This window comes from Furipterus horrens, unplaced genomic scaffold, assembly GCF_987537825.1.
Source record: "Furipterus horrens unplaced genomic scaffold, mFurHor1.1.pri manual_scaffold_11, whole genome shotgun sequence".
Lineage (NCBI taxonomy): Eukaryota > Metazoa > Chordata > Mammalia > Chiroptera > Furipteridae > Furipterus > Furipterus horrens.
Genome location: NW_028327181.1, coordinates 76,503,899 through 76,523,729, shown reverse-complemented (window position 1 = coordinate 76,523,729; position 19,831 = coordinate 76,503,899). Strand labels below are relative to the sequence as shown.

General features: G+C 37.6%; 1 protein-coding gene across 1 annotated transcript in view; it reads right to left on the bottom strand.

Annotated features, from left to right (window-relative positions):
• Positions 1-19,831, bottom strand: part of SKAP1 (src kinase associated phosphoprotein 1) — a 263,400-nt gene that overhangs the window by 216,667 nt on the left and 26,902 nt on the right. The window lies entirely within an intron of this gene.

The window sequence follows — 19,831 nt, the reverse complement described above, 5'->3', positions numbered from 1 at the left end:
GATTAACTGAGATAATGGACACAAGAACTGAGCACTAGGTCTGGCACCTGGCAGGCCTTCAGTAAAAGTCAGCTGTTATGTCATTGGCACCATCATTATTCTAATGACCTGAGATGCGAACCCAGTCTTATTATTCCTCTGCTTGAACCCCAGCCCTTAGCTTAGGTCCTCCTCTGCCCTGCTCACATTCCTGCTATTACATGCCCCTGCTTTCTCTGCCCGCACGCTTTTCCAGTTGAGACCTGTCTTCTCCTAGGGAACTTTTGATGATCCTTTGAGGCTCAGCTCAGCCTCTGGTGTTAGGTGCTCCCACAGCACATCTGTATATTTCTCTCAGCAATACCTATAATATGGCAACTACAATGTTCTTGTCTCTCTATGCCACTGAGCCCTCAAGGGGCAATGGCACAGAGCTTACACTCAATAAATGATTCCTAAATAGTAAGTGGAGGTGAGAAGCAGAAGGGTTGTCTGAGTTCAGCGTGAGTGGACTGTAAGGTTTATTTCAGGGAGGATAGGAGGCAAGGTTGGATAGGAAGGCAGAGGCAAAGCTCTTCCAGCAATGCAGTGGGGTATGGGTTTTATCACAAATAAGATGGGGAGAAATACCTTTATGTTCTGAATTACTACAAAAAGGCAAAAGGAAAAAAAACAAAGAAAAGGAAGAAAAGCAAGAAGAGAAAGATAAAAATGAAGAAGTTTTGTTCAATTAAAGATTTCATCCAAATGAAGAATTCCCCCCTCCAAAGTATGGCTTCAAAGACTAGCCACAAGATGACCAGCAAAAAATACTTCAAAAGACACATCTGAATACACATCGCAGTGGCAAGAATCCAATATATAAATACAATCAATTTGTTTCCTCATTAAAAGCTTTCATGAAGAAAATGATTTAATACAAATGCTAAAGCTACTAACATAGATTAATTGAAAAATAACAACAGAATCCTAATTAAAGACATAATATTATTTCACTCATTCATACCTCACCAAATTCCGAATAGATATATAAAAACAGAATCCAGAAAGAAGGCTTCTACTGGTAACCACTCTAAGAGCTGCAATGAATTATTGAAATTTTAAAAAAAACCCAGAACTCCTACATTTATGTGTACACCTTCTTCCAGTTAAGAACTGAGATGTACACAAATTCAGAAATCTTTTAAAAATTATTTCACAGTTCAGCCCTCAACTTGACTATTTTCTACACTAAAATATCATTCTTGGAACTTCCAGCTAAGATGGAGGCCTAGACAGACACACTGCATCTCCTTCCACAACTAAGAAAGAATACAACTATCTCAAAACTAGAGACAACCAGAAGTTCCAGAAAATCGAGCTGTATAGAAGTCCAACAAACAAAGATATAAAAAGAAAAATACTCATCCAGACAGGAAGGAGGGGTGGAGCTGGGGCGGAAAGGACATGGTGTGTTGGTGGCAGCAGCAGCAGGCCAGCGGAAAGCGCAGTCACACGTTTTATAAAGTAGTGAGGGACACCTGAGGAGCACTCCCAGCACCAGACTAGACTGCACAGCTCACAGTTCTAGTACTCGGGAAAATAAAGCCTCATTGCTTCTGATGATGCAAACCAGTGGGAGTGGGGTGGAGGAAGAAAACGCCTGTTTCTCAGTAGAGTCTGATTGTTTAAAAGGCCCCCACAGTCCTAGAATGTCCGCAGACCCACCCACTCTGGGAACGACGGCCAGGGCAACAGCTAGAGAGGCTCCAGTCCCACACAGAAGAGGGAGAAGTGCCTGAAAAAGGGGTGAGTGCTGAGTAAGTGGTATTGTTCCCTCTCCGACCCCCTCCCCCACATACAGCAGCACAACGCGGTGAAATGGGTTGCCCATACTGGTGAATACCTAAGGCTCCACCCCTTATAACATAACAGGTCCGACAGCTCTACCTATGACATGGAGGCAAACAAACACAGGAGCCTCTCAAGATGAGGAGACAGAGAAGTATGGCCCAAAAGAGGGAATGGATCAAGGTTCCAGTGGGAGAACTAAGTGACGAGGAGATAGCCAACCTCACAGATGAGGAGAAAGCCAACCTAACAGACATAGAGTTCAAAACACTGGTGATAAAGATGCTCACAGGCTTGACAGACATGCTTAACTGCAGCAAATGCATAAGGGAAGAAGTGAAGGCTATGCCAAATAAAACGAAGAAAAATCCACACAAAACCAATGGCGAAGGGAAGAAAACCAGGGTTCAAATCAATGATTTGGAACATAAGGAAGAAAAAAGCAGTCAATCAGTACAGAATGAGGAAACAAGAATTGAAAACAATGAGGAGAGGCTTAGGAACCTCTGGGATAACTTTAAGTGGGCCAACATCTGAATTATAGGGGTGCCAGAAGGAGAAGAGGAAGAGCAAGAAATTGAAAGCTTATGTGAAAAAGTAATGAAGGGAAACTTCCCAAACTTGGCAAAGGAAATAGACATACAAGTCCAGGAAGCACAGTGAGTCCCAAACAAGCTAGACCCAAATAGGACCATACCAAGACACATAATTAAAATGCCAAAGGTTCAAGATAAAGAAAGAATCTTAAAAGCAACAAGAGAAAAACAGAGTTACCTACAAAGAGGTGCCTATAAGACTATCAGTTGATTTCTCAAAAGAAACTTTGCAGGCAAGAAAGGACTGGCAAGAAGTATTCTGGCAAGAAGTATTCTGATGAAAAGCAAGGACCTACAACCAAGATGACTCTATCCAGCAAAACTATCATTTAGAATGGAAGGGCAGATAAAGTGCTTCCCAGACAAGGTAAAGCTAAAGGAGTTCATCATCACCAAGCCATTATTATATGAAATGTCAAAGGGACTTACTTAAGAAAAAGAAGATAAAAACTATGAACATTAAAATGACAACAAACTCACAACTATCAACAACTGAATCTAAAAAGAAAAAAAAACAAAATCAAACTAAGCAAACCAGTATAGTAACAGAATCATAGGTATGGGGATTGTTTGGAGGGTTATCAGCTGGGAAGGGGAAAGGGGAGAAATGGGGAGATGGTGCAGGGATTAAGAAGCATAATTGGTTGGTAAAAAATAGACAGGGGAAGTTAAAAATAATATAGGAAAGGGTGAAGCCAAAGAACTTATATGCACGATCCATGGACATAAACTAAGGGGAGGGGGATTGCTGAAGGGAAGGGAGGTACTGGGCAGAGGGGAGCAAAGGGGAAAAAAATTGGGACTAAAACAACATAATCAATAAAATATGCTTAATAATATACCACTCTTTCCCATTTTTTTTGTACAATATTTACAATAGTCATAATTAAACCCTTACATGGAGGTACCCAATTATTCAAATCATAAAGAATGAAACTGAATTTCATTTAAGGGTTAATAACTATGTGACCAGTTCTATGGCTATATCAATACAGGTCAGGGGTCATCAGCAGTTCAGCTACAATCAATAGGTCAATCCTAGGACCTACCTGACCCTCTGTGGGACCAGGGCTTTGAGTTCTGTCCCACTTCAAGGGGTTTACCAGCATCAGAAATATCTCCACATGTAGCCAGGTCACAGGGAAGTACACAAGACAAACATCAGGTCAAGGGAAGGACCAAAACAATTTGCTACTGACCCTTTCGCCTCCCTTCACTCTGGAAGCTAACTATGTTGAAATGTTGTCAGCGACTTGCCAGTAAACTGTTCTTGTAAATTATTCGCAATCATATTGGGGGACCCTCCTTACCACCCAAACCAATTGTCTCTGCTCATACTTCCCAGTTAATTCCTTCTTCTTTCCTTCCTTTTCACTGTTAAAAATCCAACTGGAGCTCTGGCTGGTGTGGCTCAGTGGATTGAACACTGGCCTGAGAACTGAAAGGTCACTGGTTCAATTCCCAGTCAGGACACATGCCTGGGTTATGGGCCACATCCCCAGTTGGGGGTGTGTGAGAGGCAACCACACATTGATGTTTCTCTCCTTCTCTTCCTTCCTCTCTTTCTCTCTCCCTCCCCCCTCTCTAAGAATAAATAAAATATTTTTAAGAAATTCAGTTGGAAATCAAAGTAATCTCTTACCTAAAAAAGGGGGATATCTTTTGATTAAACTTTTTACATATACTTGTCTGATTTTAAGAATCTCCTGGAGCCCTTATTAAAACATGAATTCTCAGGGTTCACCTAGACCTAGTAAATTAGCATCTCCAGGATAGGGACCTAGAAATCTGTATTTTTTAAACAAGATCTCCAGGTAAGTCACACGATGGGGCAAGTTTGGAAAAAAATATAAAGGAAGCAAGGATTTTACCAGGAGTCACCTGTTATAAGAGAATTCTAGACAGGCAGCTCCCAGTTCAAATATAGACTTTGTTCCATTTCCAGTTGTTTGGACCTTGGAATGCATTTTTTCTAATAAAACAAAGTAATAGATATTGGTAACTTTTCTGGGCCCACTTCAAAAATCTATTAAATCTTGTTAACAGATCTGAAGTATAGTAAACACAACAAACCAATTGCATTTAAAAGTTGAAGCATAAAGTCAGCTGTTTAGAATGTACTTTCCTATAGACTAAGTTCTGAGAAGTGGTTAGGTTACCTGGCTGTCCATAAAGGTTTATTAAGCCCACAATAAACCAAAGCCAGCTATAGACGCAAGGTTATAAGCATGAGCTTGGCATCCTCAAAGCAAAAAACAATGGGAAGGAGAAATGATTTGTCTTCCTTCTGTGAGTGTAGGGAAGAAAGGAATCTTTGACATTCTTATCCTCTCTCCCTTTGCTACCACCTCCTCACGTTACCCATAGCTCCCTACTAACTCATCAGCTTACCCATCCCTGCCCCGTGCTTTACTCTCCCAAATTACCTACCTCTCCTCCCCAAATCTAGTCAAAACTACTTTCCATGATTTAGTTCCATCCTACCTTTTCAACTATATATACCTCCCTATTCCTAGAAAGAGAACGACTCTTTGGTTCTCAAACATGGCTAAACTTTATCTCCTCTGCATCTCTGGACCTGTTATTTTTGTATGTAATGCAGCTCACCAAAAACCCATCCCTTTGAACCCATAGACAAGCCATGATGCCATCTCGTCCATGAAGGGCTCTCACAGCCCACTAACCAGGACTGATTTCTTTCTCTGGGATTTTACACTACAATCTAAGTGTAACTCTCCTAAAACTTTAGACACAATATATCTAGAATTATAGTTTTTGTGCATGCTTATCCTTTCCATCAGGTGATATATTTCATGGGAATATTTTTGGGGCATCTAGTATGTTATGTGCATTGTATTAGGCATTTCTATATGTATAGCAACAATGCTACAAGGGCGGTGTATTAAATAATTACTTGTTTTACCCTGCTCAAAAATAAGTTACAGAGGACTGGAATCTGTGTCATGTTCACCACAAAAATGCTTTGCATATAGTATATGCTCAATAGAAATTTGTTGAATGAATGAATGAAGTAGCATTATTCACTTTTTATAAAGAAATTGAGCCTCAGTAAGAGTGCTGGCCCAACAGACATTGGAATTCAAATCCCATTCCAGGACCTAATAGCTATGTAATCTTGAGCATGCTGATCACCTCTCAGAACCTCAGTTTCCTCATGTTAAATGGGATTATAACACTACCTTCCTCACGCACCTGTTATAAGAATTAAGTGAGATAATGTGTGTACAAACCTTGACACTGGGCCTAGCACATGGTACATGTGTGATGAATGTTAGCTGTGACTATTATTCTTAAGTTTCAGAGATAAGGCCTTCATTCTTCCCTAGGAAAAGAGTCCTCTATGACTTTTATAACCCTCATTTTGTATTGCCTATAATCAAGTTCAACAAACTTATTGGGCATTGAATTTCCTCAGCACATGTCATCGGAACCAAAAATTAGAAGGAAACCATTGAATAGGGAAGATGACTGTACAATCAAGTCTCATAAGCATCTTAAGGTAAATTTGTATTTTGTAAGAGGATAATGAGCCCAAATGAACCTCTAAATAGTGAAACTCCAGGTATGTAACAAATTAAAACGAAACATTTCAGACCTCCTAGAGAAGAAATCTGTGGTGTGGACGGTGGGCTCCATGTTGGCTCTGTCCATGAGTCTGGTCACTCACTTGAAAAGCAGGAATGTATCTTATCTGTCTCATGTCTTGATCATCTGGCATCATGCCAACAATGGAGTAAACAAATAGCCAATATGTTTGTTAAGTAAATTAACTGCTTCCGGTTTGTAATCCTCACCCTGCTTTTAGTCAATTCCATTTCTCTTTATGGCCAACATAAAAATCAATCATGGTGACTGATGTTTTGAGGAGGGAGTGAATGATTTTCTCAAATACATTACTTTAAAAAACTAGTCCCACAAATGCAAATGTTTTACTAACATTATCTACACACAGAGTGTAGATAATCCTTTTCTAATGAAGGATTCATTCTGTGTCAGTTCAATGCAGCTCAAAAGAATAATATCTAAGAAATGGAAGTTGTTTCCAGTCAGTGAAACCTCATCTACAGAAGACCTTGAAAATAAACTTCCCTTATTTAAAAAAACATATTTTAGAAAAATCATAAATTATTCAGAGGATTGCTATATTTCATATGGCTCAAAAATAATTTTATTTTCACATGTGTGTGTTTAGTAAAACACCTCCAAGTACAGCTGGGTGTTTTTTGTTGTTGTTTTGTACAGAAGTGACCCGCAGCTACACTATACAATTAAAACCTAAATCTTTCTATAGCTCTTTTCTGCTCAGTACCAACTCCTTTCCCACCTAGAAACAAAATCTTCTTCAGCTCTTAAATCCCTGTCCCTTTCTTTTTAAAACAGGAATGGCTCGGATATCAATGACTTCTGATTAAATACATAATTACTGTAGAGAGTTGGAAAATACAAATAAAGAAAAAGGTAACTAATTAAATATCACCCAAACTCAAACTCCACCTGCTACAGATTGTTATCATTAACATTTTGTTGTTTTTTCCCCCAGGCATTTTTCTCTGTGAGATTTTATATAAATATTTAACCTTTTTTTTTTTTTTTTTTTTTTACTTATAGTATATCATCAATAAATCTTCTACAGCGTTAATGCGTAAATGTCTTTTTTTTTTTTTTTTAAGTTTACCCTTTCAGCAGAATGGAGGAGCAGAATAAACTGAAACAGGGAGAAACTTGAGGCAGAGAACCAGGAAAGAGAATTTTACAATGCTCTGAAAAGACTTTATGAAGGCTAAAGTCTAGTGATAGAAAGGATAGAAAGGAAAAGACAGATTTAGGATGAAGAACCAATAGGCTTGTTGATTGCAGAGTAAAGAGAGTCAGGATTAACTCCCAGGATTCTGACTTGGGAGACTGGGCCTAATGGAAGCATAATTTGACTTTAGGGGTGAGCAGAATATAAAATAATGAGTTCAGTTCTGGATACTCAGTAAGTTAGGATTCTTCTGGCTACAAGAAACAAAAAACCTGACTGACAGAAACTTAAACAAGTAAAAGTTTAATTTTTCTTCAAAAGATGATTCCAGGGTTGATGCTAGGGCCCAACAATGGCAGGAAGGGCCTGGGCTCTTCCCACATTTCTGCTCCAACACCTTAGGGCAGAGTACTGTCTTAAGATGGCTAGTGTATTTCAACATATTGCTGTCTCCCAAGCATAATGTCTCCTTACATGTCTTTGGCCAAAAATGTATTTGAGGTAAACCCTAGCCCAACCACTGGACAAAGCACAGTGGTTTTCAGATCATGATCCATCCCTAGGCTGGCAGGGTTCCACTGACAAGGAAGAATGGAGGGTGGCTATGGGGTAGGCATCCGGCAGGGTCTGTCCCAGCTTTGTGAATTCTGAGGTGTCTGTGAGACACCCAAAAGGAGCTATCCAACATACCGTCTGGTGACTTGGAGGGAGAAGTACAGTTGAGCGGTAGAATTGGGAGTCACTCACATACAGAGGAAATTGTGGAGTTATGGATGTGCACTCATTTGCCTAAGAAGAATGTGGTAAGTAAAGAGGCAAGTCTGAGGGATAACAGTGAAGAGGGCAGGGTAGAAAAATGAGCTCCAAGCAGGAGCCTTTAAAGAAAGAGTATAGGGAGGGAGGTCACTGGGTGGAGGGGAACAAAGGAAAAAGAAATTGGGACAACTGTAATAGCATAAACAATAAAGCATATAAAAAAAGGAAAAAAAAGAGTATAAATGCAAGGAAGAAGGAAAATCAGGAGAAATTGTTAACATGGGAATGAACAGAGGGAGAGTGGTTTTTTTTAAAGACTTTTTGAGGAAAGGGAAGCTATTAACAGTGTCACATGCTACAGAGAGACCAAATAAGACAAAGACTGAACAATGTCACCTGAATGTGGCAATGAGAGACTTACTTGATAGAAACAGAGCCTAGATTATAGGGACTGAAGAGTAACCGCAGTAGAGGAAATCAGAAATGGCTAGTCTAGGGTCTTATTTCAGGAATTTTGGAAAGAAAGAAAAGAAGGAAGGAAGGAAGGAAAGCAGGAAGGAAGGGAGAAAAAGAAAGGAAAAAGAAACAGGCCATGCTTCTTCATCATCATTAGACATGTCATCTGCAATCACTGTACTGAAGTCTAAAAGAAGATTCCAGGTATCTTTTGGTATTTGTTCCAACACAAATTTATTTCATAAGTCTATTTAAATCTTCCATTAAGCACTAACTTTCAGTAGGCAAAGGCCATTTCTAGACCTAATCCTTTTTGTCCTGGATTCTTTGCAAAGTTAAAAGTAAACTGGTGAAAAGTCATCAGAGGGAGAGAGATAGATACAGGACAGTGGCTAAAGGGAATCATTGTGTAGGATGTAGTGTTTTGGTTTTTTTGTTTGTTTGTTTGTTTGTTTAAGTATATTTTATTGATTATGTTGTTACAGTAGTTCCAATTTTTCCCCCTTTGCTCCCCTCTGCCCAGTACTCCCCTTTCCTCCAGCAATCCCACCCTCCTTAGTTCATGTCCATGGGTCGTGCATATAAGTTCTTTGGCTTCACCCTTTCCTATATTATTCTTAACATCCCCCTGTCTGTTTTGTACCAATCAGATATAGTGTTTTTATTAACATTAGAAAAGATTTGAGCATATTTATGTGATGAATAGAGAGATGTAACAGAGAGGGAAAAGCTAAATTTAAGAAAGAGAGGATGTCTGGGGACAGTGGTAATAGCAGAATGAAAGTTGACAACTGTGAGTCAGTACTTAGGTCCTCAAATAGTGTGAGGAGGGACCCTGAACTTCAAAAGATAACAGAGGGGCAGAGAATTATAAAGCCATGTAGACAAATCTCAACAGGAGAGAAGTTTGGGACAAGATTGAATAGTAAAAGTCTAAAAGTGGCAGCAAGGAGCTTGAAGAATGCCAACAGCACTTCTGGAAAATGAGCAAATTCTATTTAAGGTGACTTCAATCAAAACAGTGTCCTGCAGAAGAACCACATTTTACTTAGGCAGAGATGGAGAAAAGAGATTAAAGATATAGCCGAGTTTGATTATAGAAGACATGAATTCTAGGAAACACAGGAAAGGATTAGAAGAGAGGCCATCAGGAAAGACGAAAGATGGTGGAGACAAGGAAGTGCAAAGCTGAATAGGAAGGATGATGACCAAAGACAGAGGGCTGGTCATGTGGAGCAAAAATGGCTGGAATGATTGCCATCCATGCTCTAACATGACTCCAATACATGGCCTGCAGTCTTGTAAACTTTTATCACAGAACGTTAGACAAATGTTATCACAGGAGACATTTGAATGGACAACATCTTTACAAATGGCTCTGCCTCCTCTAATATTAAGTAAAAAAAAGCATACTATTTTTGGAAAAGAATATGTGGGGCTGGCTACTGAATAGTAATTTCCTAATAAAGAGGGTCTCTTGTTTTAAGTCTTAGCCTAGGACCTAAAAACACATTTATAACAGTTTTCCATCATTCGCTCAACTCATATTATTGAGCCCATGTCACACATAAGCACCATGCTATACTTTTTTATTTTTAATCACTGAATATAAGGCCATCCATGCCTTTGAGGAGTTCAGTCTTCAGAAATATGAATTCAGTTCTGAGAAACTGAATTTAAGATAAACTTATCAGATGTATCAGTGAATATGTTCTCCTATTCTGTGGACTGTCTTTTTATTTTGTTGATAATTTCCTTTGCTGTACAAAAACTTTTTAGTTTGATGTAGTCCCACTTGTTAATTTTTCTTTTGTTTCCCTTGCCTGGGGAGATACATCCAATAAAAAATTGCTACAAGCAATGTCCGAGATTTTGCTGTCTATGTCTTCTTTTAGCATTTTTATGGTTCTGATCTAACATCTAAGTCTTTGATCCACTTTGAATTTATTCTTGTGTGTGGTGTAAGAAGGTGGTCTAGTTTCACTTTTCTGCATGTATCTGTCCCATTTCCCCAGCACCATTTATTGAGTAGACTATCTTCAGCCCATTGTATGGGTTTGCTTCCTCTGTTGAATATTAATTGACTATAAAGGTGTGGGTTTATTTTGGGGCTCTCTATTCTGTTACATTGATATATGTGTCTGTTTTTATGCCAGTGCCATACTGTTTTTGATTACTATGGCCTTATGGTATAGTTTCATATTAGGTAGCATGATTCCTCCAACTTTGTTCTTCCTTCTCAGGATCACTGTTGCTATGTGGGCCTTTTGTGGTTCCATATAAATTTTTGAAATATTTTTTCTAGTTCTGTGAAATACATCATTGGAATCTTCATAGGAATTGTGCTGAATCTATAGATTGCTTTGGGTAGTAGGTAGTATGGATAATTCTTCCTATCCATGAACATGGTATGTGCTTCCATTTATTTGTATTTTCTTCTATTTCTTTCTTCAGTGTCTTATAATTTTCTGAACACAGGTCTTTTACATCCTTGGTTAGGTTTATTCCTAGGTGTTTTATTCTTTTTGAAGCAATTGTGAATGGGATTGTTTTCTTAATTTCCCTTTCTGTTAGTTTGTTATTGGCATATAAAAATACAATTGATATCTGGATATTAATTTTTTATCCTGCTACTTTACTGAATTCATTTGTTAGTTCTAGTAGTTTCTTGGTGGAATCTTTGGAGTTCTCTATGCACGAATTCATGTCATCTGTGAATAAGACAGTTTTACTACAATACTTCCTTTCCAATTTGGATGCCTTTTATTCCTTCTTGTCTGATCACTGTGGCTAGGACCTCCAGTACTATGTTGAATAAGAGAGGTGAAAGCGGACATCCCTGTCTTGTTCCCGATCTTAAGGGGAATGCTTGTAGTTTTTGCCCATTGAGTATGATGCTGGCAGTGGTTAATATCCAAAATTTACAAAGTACTTACAAAACTCAACACCAAAAAAATAAACAAACAACCCTATTAAAAAATGAGCAAAAGACCTGAATAAACACTTCTCCAAAGAGAACATACAATGGCCAATAGACATGAAAAGATGTTTAGTGTCACTAATTATCAGAGAATGTAAGTGAAAACCACAATGAGATTACCATCTCACACCTGTCAGAATGGCTATCATCAATAAATCAACAAACAGGTGCTGGAGAGGATGTGGAAAAAGGGGGACCCTTTTGCACTGTTGATGGGAATGCAGATTGGTACAGCCACTGTGGAAAGCAGTATGGAGATACCTCAGAAAACTAAAAATGGCTCTGCCTTTTGACCCAGTGATCCTACTTCTGGGAATACATCCAAAGGAACCCAAAACACTAGTTCAAAAGAACATAAGCACCCCTATGTTCATTTCAGTGTTATTTACTATTGCCAAGATATGGAAGCAGCCCAAGTGTCCATCAGTAGATGAGTGGATAAAACAATTATGGGACATTTACACAATGGAATACCACTCAGCCGTTAAAAAGAAAAACATTTTACCCTTTGCGACAGTAATGGATGGACCTAGAGAATATAATGCTGAGTGAATTAAGCCAGTCACTAATATGTGGAATCTAATGAACAAACTGAACTGACAAGAAAAGTGGGGACAGATTCATAGATGGAGAGCAGATGACAACTAGTTGGGGGGGGGTTTAGGAGGTGGAGGGATTGAGCAAAAAGGAAAAAGGACTCATGGACATGGACAACAGTGTGCTGACTGCTGGACGGAGGGGATGTAAGGGGACTAAAAGGTAGTGAAAAAAAAATACAAAAAATAAACAAACAAAATAAGCTTAAAAGTATGTGTTAGAGCAGTCTTCTCAAATGTTAAGATGCATACAAGTACATTGGGATCTTATTAAAATGCAGATTCTGATTCAGTAGGTCTGACTCAACGGAGCCTGAAAGTCTGCATTTCTAACAAGGTTCCAGGCGGTGTTGGTGTTGCTGGTCCGTGGGCCACACTTGGAGTAACAAGAAGCTAAAGACTAGCAAAAATGATTCTTTGCTTTACCTTTTCTATTACACTGGCCTGTAAAGTTCTGAGAATCTTTGCTGTTTCCCTTGCTAACTCTCCTATGCATCCATTTTTCTAATTAAAAAAAAAAAGGTGGAGGGGATAGAAAACTTCAAAAGGGGGAAGGGGCTTTTCCTTCTAAGCAACTATTAGCTACACACACTGCTTCCATGAACATATCAAACATCTATCTCATGTGATTAAATACTCCTGTGGAACCTCTAATATTTCAAACAGAGCACCTAGCTATTCAGTAAAAGAATAAGACTGGGAACAGCAATTGATTCTAGTTATGCCATATGGCAGTATAGAACACTGGCTGGAACTTGAAAACTCAATTTCACAAGAGTCTTACTTACTCTGAATTTTAATCATTATAGGATCAGCAAACATATGCCTACCAACCTGGTCCATTTACATGAAATTCTAAAGAATAATCATGCTGCACACTCAAAAATGATTGGTTTTTCCCAGGTGGACTTAAAATTCCTCTCCTACCAGATTTTCAAAATAAAGTAGATGCTGACAGCCCCAGTTTAATTTCCCTGTTAAATAAAATCTTCAAACAGTTCTTTTAATGAGTAGTATTGCTTGCTTTCTTACCACTCACAATTTTGCACCAGTCTGATTTTCTCTGGTTCTGGATTCCTCAGCCCTGGGGCTGGTTCAGGTGCCAGCCTTCCTGTCCCTGTGAACTCCATTCCACCACATTCTCTCCATTTCATCTCTCTTCAGAATGGAGACATTATCATTTTCAACACATACTCCATCCCTGTCCTCTTAGAGCTAAGATACTTTCATCTCCTGGACATCTAATAACTTCAAGATAAGGACAGAAAAATCAGTTCTTGTTCTGTGAACTTTTGTCTCTGGTGCTTGAGAGACTATCCTAATATCCCCTGAACATGTTTTAGTGATAACATTTACTGCACTAGGGCCAAAATGATTTTCTGCCACTTTCAATTCTAGTTCAATAAAAGAATAAGAGCTTTGTTTCTAACCTCTGTCATTTTTAATACCATAAAATGATTTAAAAAATGTAAAATTGAGTTCCATTTCCTACTGGACTACCAATCTCATATTAGCTTTCCTTTTATCAAATTTATGAGGAAAGTCAGAAATTGCCTTTCCTTAAAAAAAAAAAAATCAAAATTTCAGGATCTCCTGGGCAGAACGTTTGAATTGAATTTCAGCTCCAATAATTGCTGGCCTGGAAGTTTTAAAGAAGTATGAAAGTTAGCTACTTAAAGTTACTTATGTCAGAAAAAACAAACTGAAGGATTATCCCTTAGTCTACACTTGTCCAAAAATAATGTTATTTCTAGAAAATTACCATCCTAAAAAAAAAAATCACAAATATGTATTACAGTTCCAAATTAAGAATGTCTATGCTTTTCTGAAACCACAGTGAATAGACTCTATGGTTTCTGAACTGCAAAGTGAAACAATACTTTCTGCAACCTTAGAGTATTATGAAAAATTTCATGTATGCATAAAAGATGAAAGAACACCGATATATGTCCACAACCTAGACTCTGTGATTCATATGTTTTTATATTTGCTTTGTTACATATTTTTCTATCCATATTAATTTTTGATGCATTCCAAAATAAACTGCAGGCATCACTACACTTCAACCCTAAACACTCCAGCATGCATATGTAATTAATTAAACTTCAATATTTATCTACAGTTCTTGTAAACCAATAATCTTTTGAAAGATGCCAATTTATTTATTTATTTTGCAATGGCTTGGCTAAGCAAACTAAGCAATCAATTGGAAGTTCTACATTCTAAATCCTAATCTTTTATTAATTCTGTTACTTAAGAGTAATTTCTTATATATCAGTTCTCTCATCAACAAAGGAACAAAGCACTTGGTAGACATGGTAGAAGGTCTCAATTACCAAATCATAGAGTGGACTCTGTGGTTATGGCAGAATTCACAAATGCAAGACACTCACTAAAATAACTTAGGGAAATAGCTAATTGGAGATTATGTGGGTATAAAGTTTTTTATAAATTATAATGAGAACTTCAAAAAGGCTCACAAACTCAAGGGAGTTTCTTTGAACATTTAATGATAATGCATCTTACATAAACCATAATGTGTCTATGATAGAATAGTTTAGAGCTGGACTATGGAAGACTGAGCTACTCCAGGTGGGAACGCCATAACAAAGCACTAGCATGATATCGGAGTTTTCTTAGCATTACAAAACTAAGTTGTGGTATTCCTGGTTTGTAAACTCCTCACTAATTGAGCTGCCACAGGAATAGCTGCCCTTTCCTTTATGAGCTATCTATCCCCCTACACTAATTTTTTTTTTCTTTCAGAAGATTGGCCCTGGGAGGAGCATCCGTTGAGAACTAAAATATCAAAACTACTGCAAAACACTGCTGAGAATTTTGAAAGAAATATGAAGAAACAACACTGGACCTGGGGCAATAGGCTGAGATCTTCCCAAACGGGTCAGCAGTTGGTCCATAAAATATTCCAGTTGCCAAGGAGGCGGTGACATCTTGTGTAAATCAAAAACTAAGACATCTCATTACCATTTTAAATGTATGGGGGTTAAATACGAATATCTAGCACTGGAGAAGTTCCTGCGGGATCGATTTTTTCCCGTCTTCTCTGAGCTCTTTGCTGAGCGCTGTAAGTAGGGCCTCATTTCATTATCGACCCTGCTCGCACGGCACTTCAGGGAGACAAGAAGAGTCTACACAGTGGGAGAGAAGATCGGCTTCCAAAGAAGAAATGATTCACATGGTGTGATTATAAAAACCCATTTACACCCAACTCATTTTCAATAGAATCATGAAATAAAATAAAATCCCAAGGAAATGAAATTTCCTGCATCATTTTCCAAATTAAAAAAAAACAAAGACAAAAACATAGTGTTACCATAAAAGAAATCAAACAGAGGTTTCAAGGTTTGGATGGTCATGTTTGCATTGTTGTAACATTTTGGCAAAAAATAATTCCAAACAGTATTTGGGGGGAGACAATTTAAATAGAAAATATAAGATCATCATTAGGGAAATCTTCAACTGAATCAGGCAGTGTTACAGAAATAATGTCAGAACAAAGCATTGGGTCCTGACAGCTGACCCAGCTCTTGAATTTCTGTCTCCTTTACTCCAGTTTCACTGTAACACAAGAGTGGAGACAGGGTGGGTCTGTATCAGAAATAAGAGAAATCAAGCAAATTAGAGAAAACCATAATCAGAAGGTCCCACGTCACAAGGTTCCTGGAAATCCATAAATAGATGAATACAGAGAGGCATTTTTTCCACTGCCTTCCTATAAGCAGAGAAAATAGTACAGCCCTGGGACAATAGTACTAGCTCCAGATTAAATGATATCAAAAATCAAGGCCAAAGCAAATGGTAAAATGAAGACAGTCATTTCATATAGATGATCTTTTTACACAATGAATGAATTAAGAGCCTCCATTAGTAGACAAATAGAAAAGCTTGATATATTACAAAATTGAGGATTTTCTGAGACCTTCCAAGACAAATTCACATAGAGTAGATAATAGGAATGTGCCCAAGTGATAATAGCTATAATTTTATCAGTAGTAAAGCAAATGCCAGCAACCTAACCATAGGGCTTAAGAGTAGGGCTCAGTTTATTATTCTAGCTGATTATTCTAACCTGAAGGGTGCAAGCTCGGGTACCTGCCTGTCTCCTATGTCACATTTCAACATTCCTTTCACTCTTGATAGAACATATTGTGTTTGAAGAGCTCAGCACTGGGAATTTTTAACAAAAAGTTTTGAAAGAAACAAATATACTCATCCAGATTTTTTAAAACCCACCTATCACTTCGCATAAAAAATACTGAAATACTATTATAATCAGAGTTACTTATATATAATATTTACTTTATGGGATACCCAAAGGAAGAAGCTTCTGCCCACTAATACTACCATAATAGTCCAGTGTAAAAGAAAAAAAATGGATCAACTTAATCTTGGAGCTGGTACCAAATCCAAAAGACCCATACAAGCGAAAGAATAAACAAAACAATCATCATCATAAAATAAAGGAAGAGTTGTACATTTCAAGGCTGCTTTGAAAGGACAGGAGACTTGCTATGAAAGAACACAGTAAGACGACCTTCCTTTCCTTGTTAAGCCAAGAGGCCAACAGCAGCAATATTATTATCAGTTTCACCTGTAGAGCATTTCAGGCTGAAAAAGAAATATAACTCCCCACTCCCAGATAAGTATATCTCCAAAAACCTTTAACAGAATTGAGAATCTCAACATATTCATACATTCACTGAGTAACAGAAAACTAGTACAGGAATTTGACATAAAATTGATCACTTGAGAGCCCTGAACTGGTTGTGGGTTTTTGTTTTCTTTCTTGGTTTAAGGATGAGAGGAAGGGATAGGACTAAAAAAGGAAGACATGAATTTTTAACCTTCAAGATGTGGTCAAATTATTGTAATGACTTTTGAGCTGTTTCAAAGCTCTTTAAACTTAGATGGATTTGTACAAGTACCTCCTACTCTTTTTTTTCTCTGTGCTGGCACTGAAATCCAGTATAAGTAGCAAAATGAACTACAGAAAGAGATGTTATGACCAAATATTTGGGAGTAACACAAATGTATGAACAGCACATTACACATTTAGTTCTCTTGATAAGCACACTCTATTTAAATGTGTTTTGTTTTGGGGTTTTTAAGCTCAATAACCAGCACTTGGGAAAAGTAAAACTCTCTATGTCATTAATGGTAATGATATTTTACAGAACTTGTAATACTCAGAAACTCTTGTTCCTCAGAGTGGTATCAGACTAACTTCTTCTCTTTCTTCCTATAATACAAAGACATCTGAATGATATATTCTCAAGCTAAATCCTGTTTTAAAGCTAAATCCATGTTAAGCTGGAAAAAACAACAACTTTGAATTCCCAAAGAAAACTGAAATTAGTTTTATAATATTTTACTAACGTATCATGTTTCATACAGAGCTATATATTAACCACCCACAATGAGACATGTTCAAGATACTCTTTTAACCTGTACTTTAAATGTCTTGGGTTTTGTGGGTTTTGTGCCATAACCTTGTTACATAAAGTATTTTTTTTATTTCTTTCCATTCCAATATGCTATCATCAATCTACCTGTCTCTCTTTGGAACTCCTTTAAGTTTCACGAAAGGAAACAATACTCCAAGTTTGTTTCCATTGGCTCTGGCCTTCACTTCCAACAGCGATCATAAAGGTCTAGTTGTTCCAAAGTGGGCCATCGAGAGAGAATTTATCCCTACCTCAGCAATAAAAATATTCTATTTTCTTCATCCCTTCCCCCACTCTGAATGTATTCTTGCTGTCAGATGGCTTCCCCTGAATCAGACTTAAGAAATGCTTGACTGTTTCTCCAAATACATGAGAATACCATCAAGCATCTGTGTGTAGATCATGTCTGCTTCATTCCAGGTGTCTCACATCTGGTGCTGATCCTGCAGTGACCACTGTAATAAAACAGGAGGAGCCTCTGCCTGGCTTTCATCCTAATCGTTCTCTAAAGAGCTCAATGAAAACTTGGACTAGGAATGTGAAAACTGTTAGTTTTTAGGGAGAAGGTTTAAATGAGGAGGCAGTTTGAAGGAGAGCAATAAACATCACAACTCAAGACATCAAATACCACAACAGGACTCCATTTCCTTGGGATCACAGATTGCCATCCGTTTTTTATTTTGTCTTACATGGAAAACATTATCTTTCATTGGTAACACCTTGAAGCCAAAAGTCTCATATGTCGGTAGAGATACAGATATGATTTAATTTTTTGTTTTTAAGTCTGGGAGGGGAGAGAATAGCTATGCTACTTATATTTAAAAGCAGATGAGCACTTGGAGGATACCCAAACCCCTAAAATACTATTGTTTTAATATGACTAAAGATAAAAAATTTTAAATGACTTTCAATAATTCTTTTCATGTTACTCAGCATCTAACTCTCAAGTTTGATGACTTCCAATTTTTTTTCACACCCAGCTTTTAGAGGAGATACAACTGTCGCACAAGAGTAAATGTGACTGGCATCATACAAGCTTTCAGTGCTTTCAAACCAACTGGTGTCTATACATATAAATGCAAAACATTGACCAGCTATAAATGGGACTATAGAAGCAATGTGGCTGAAGAAGAGGATTCAGTAAAACAAGGGTTACATTAACAGGATAATGATTGAATGGGTGGATATAAAGCAACTTTAAACAGCTTGCCAAAGGAAAGTCTCATTTTTTCCATTTTCTCGTGCAGTATCTAATTTCTGGCTCCTCATTTCCTCCGTGATCTGATAATTATGAAATTCTAAATAAAGTATCATCTTTCTTGCAACAAATCAATGAACAGAAAGCTCCCATCACAATGCAGATGTTTCCTAAAGTTCCTGCTGATTATATCCTGAATATGTATCCCACAAACCACACAGCAAATCCTTTGAGAACAAGGAGTCCTCTCTACCCATAAAAAGTACAGCTTCTATGTGTGTATATACTTAAAAAGAGAATGAAGAAGTAATATGCAACTGATAACAAGTCACCACAAAATCACCTTTTGTTACCAATTTCAGATTGAAATTTAGCTCTTTCTAAGGGCTGTGGTACAAATATGAGAAAGGAAAATTCCTACTCATTGTATATTTGTCCCTACAAACGCAGTAAAATTCTTTTGCATTCCTTAACACAGATTTATACCAATAGCACCCCCAAATAAAAAATTATATCTTGCGCATTCCCTCCCTATAATACCATTTAAAATAATTCCACCCCAATAGAAACAGAACATTTTTAAAAAGAAAAAAATAATAACTCCATCTTTATTCTGCCTGTGATCCTTATAATACAAAGGCTAACTCTGTATTATTAAAATATAAAAAATTCTATGGGTTACTAACTAAACTCTCAGGTTCACAACTAAGTCTGAGCTTATCTACCAATAAAGAACATTATAAGGGAGTTTGTTTTAAACATTCTTCCAGCCTACCAAACATTATAGATATTCTCACTTTTGCAAAAAACTCCCAACTTCTGCATTCTGCTTGTTTCAATTATTCAGGGCAACCCAGGCTGATAATTACACAGTCCCCAGTTGCTGAGTAAAAGTGATGCTTAATTAGCCAGCAGGAAAGATCGATTAAGATCCAGCAGGGCATCTTGTGAAGTTCTCTCATGTTCCTGGAGGGAATAGATTCTGGCTGTGCCCTTTGAAAGGAGAAAACTCTGCTTCTAAGGAGTTTCAATGAGGTTTCTAAAGTAGATGCTAAGATCGGTCAGCCACACAAATTAAGTCCCAGTTATAACCCTGCAGATGTTCTCCCTTTTCCAAAAGTACTCAGATCAAACATTCTGAATCACATTGCCACCAGGTTGGAAAAGGCTTAAAGTAATGCTCACTTATTTCCAACTCCCTCTCTCAGTT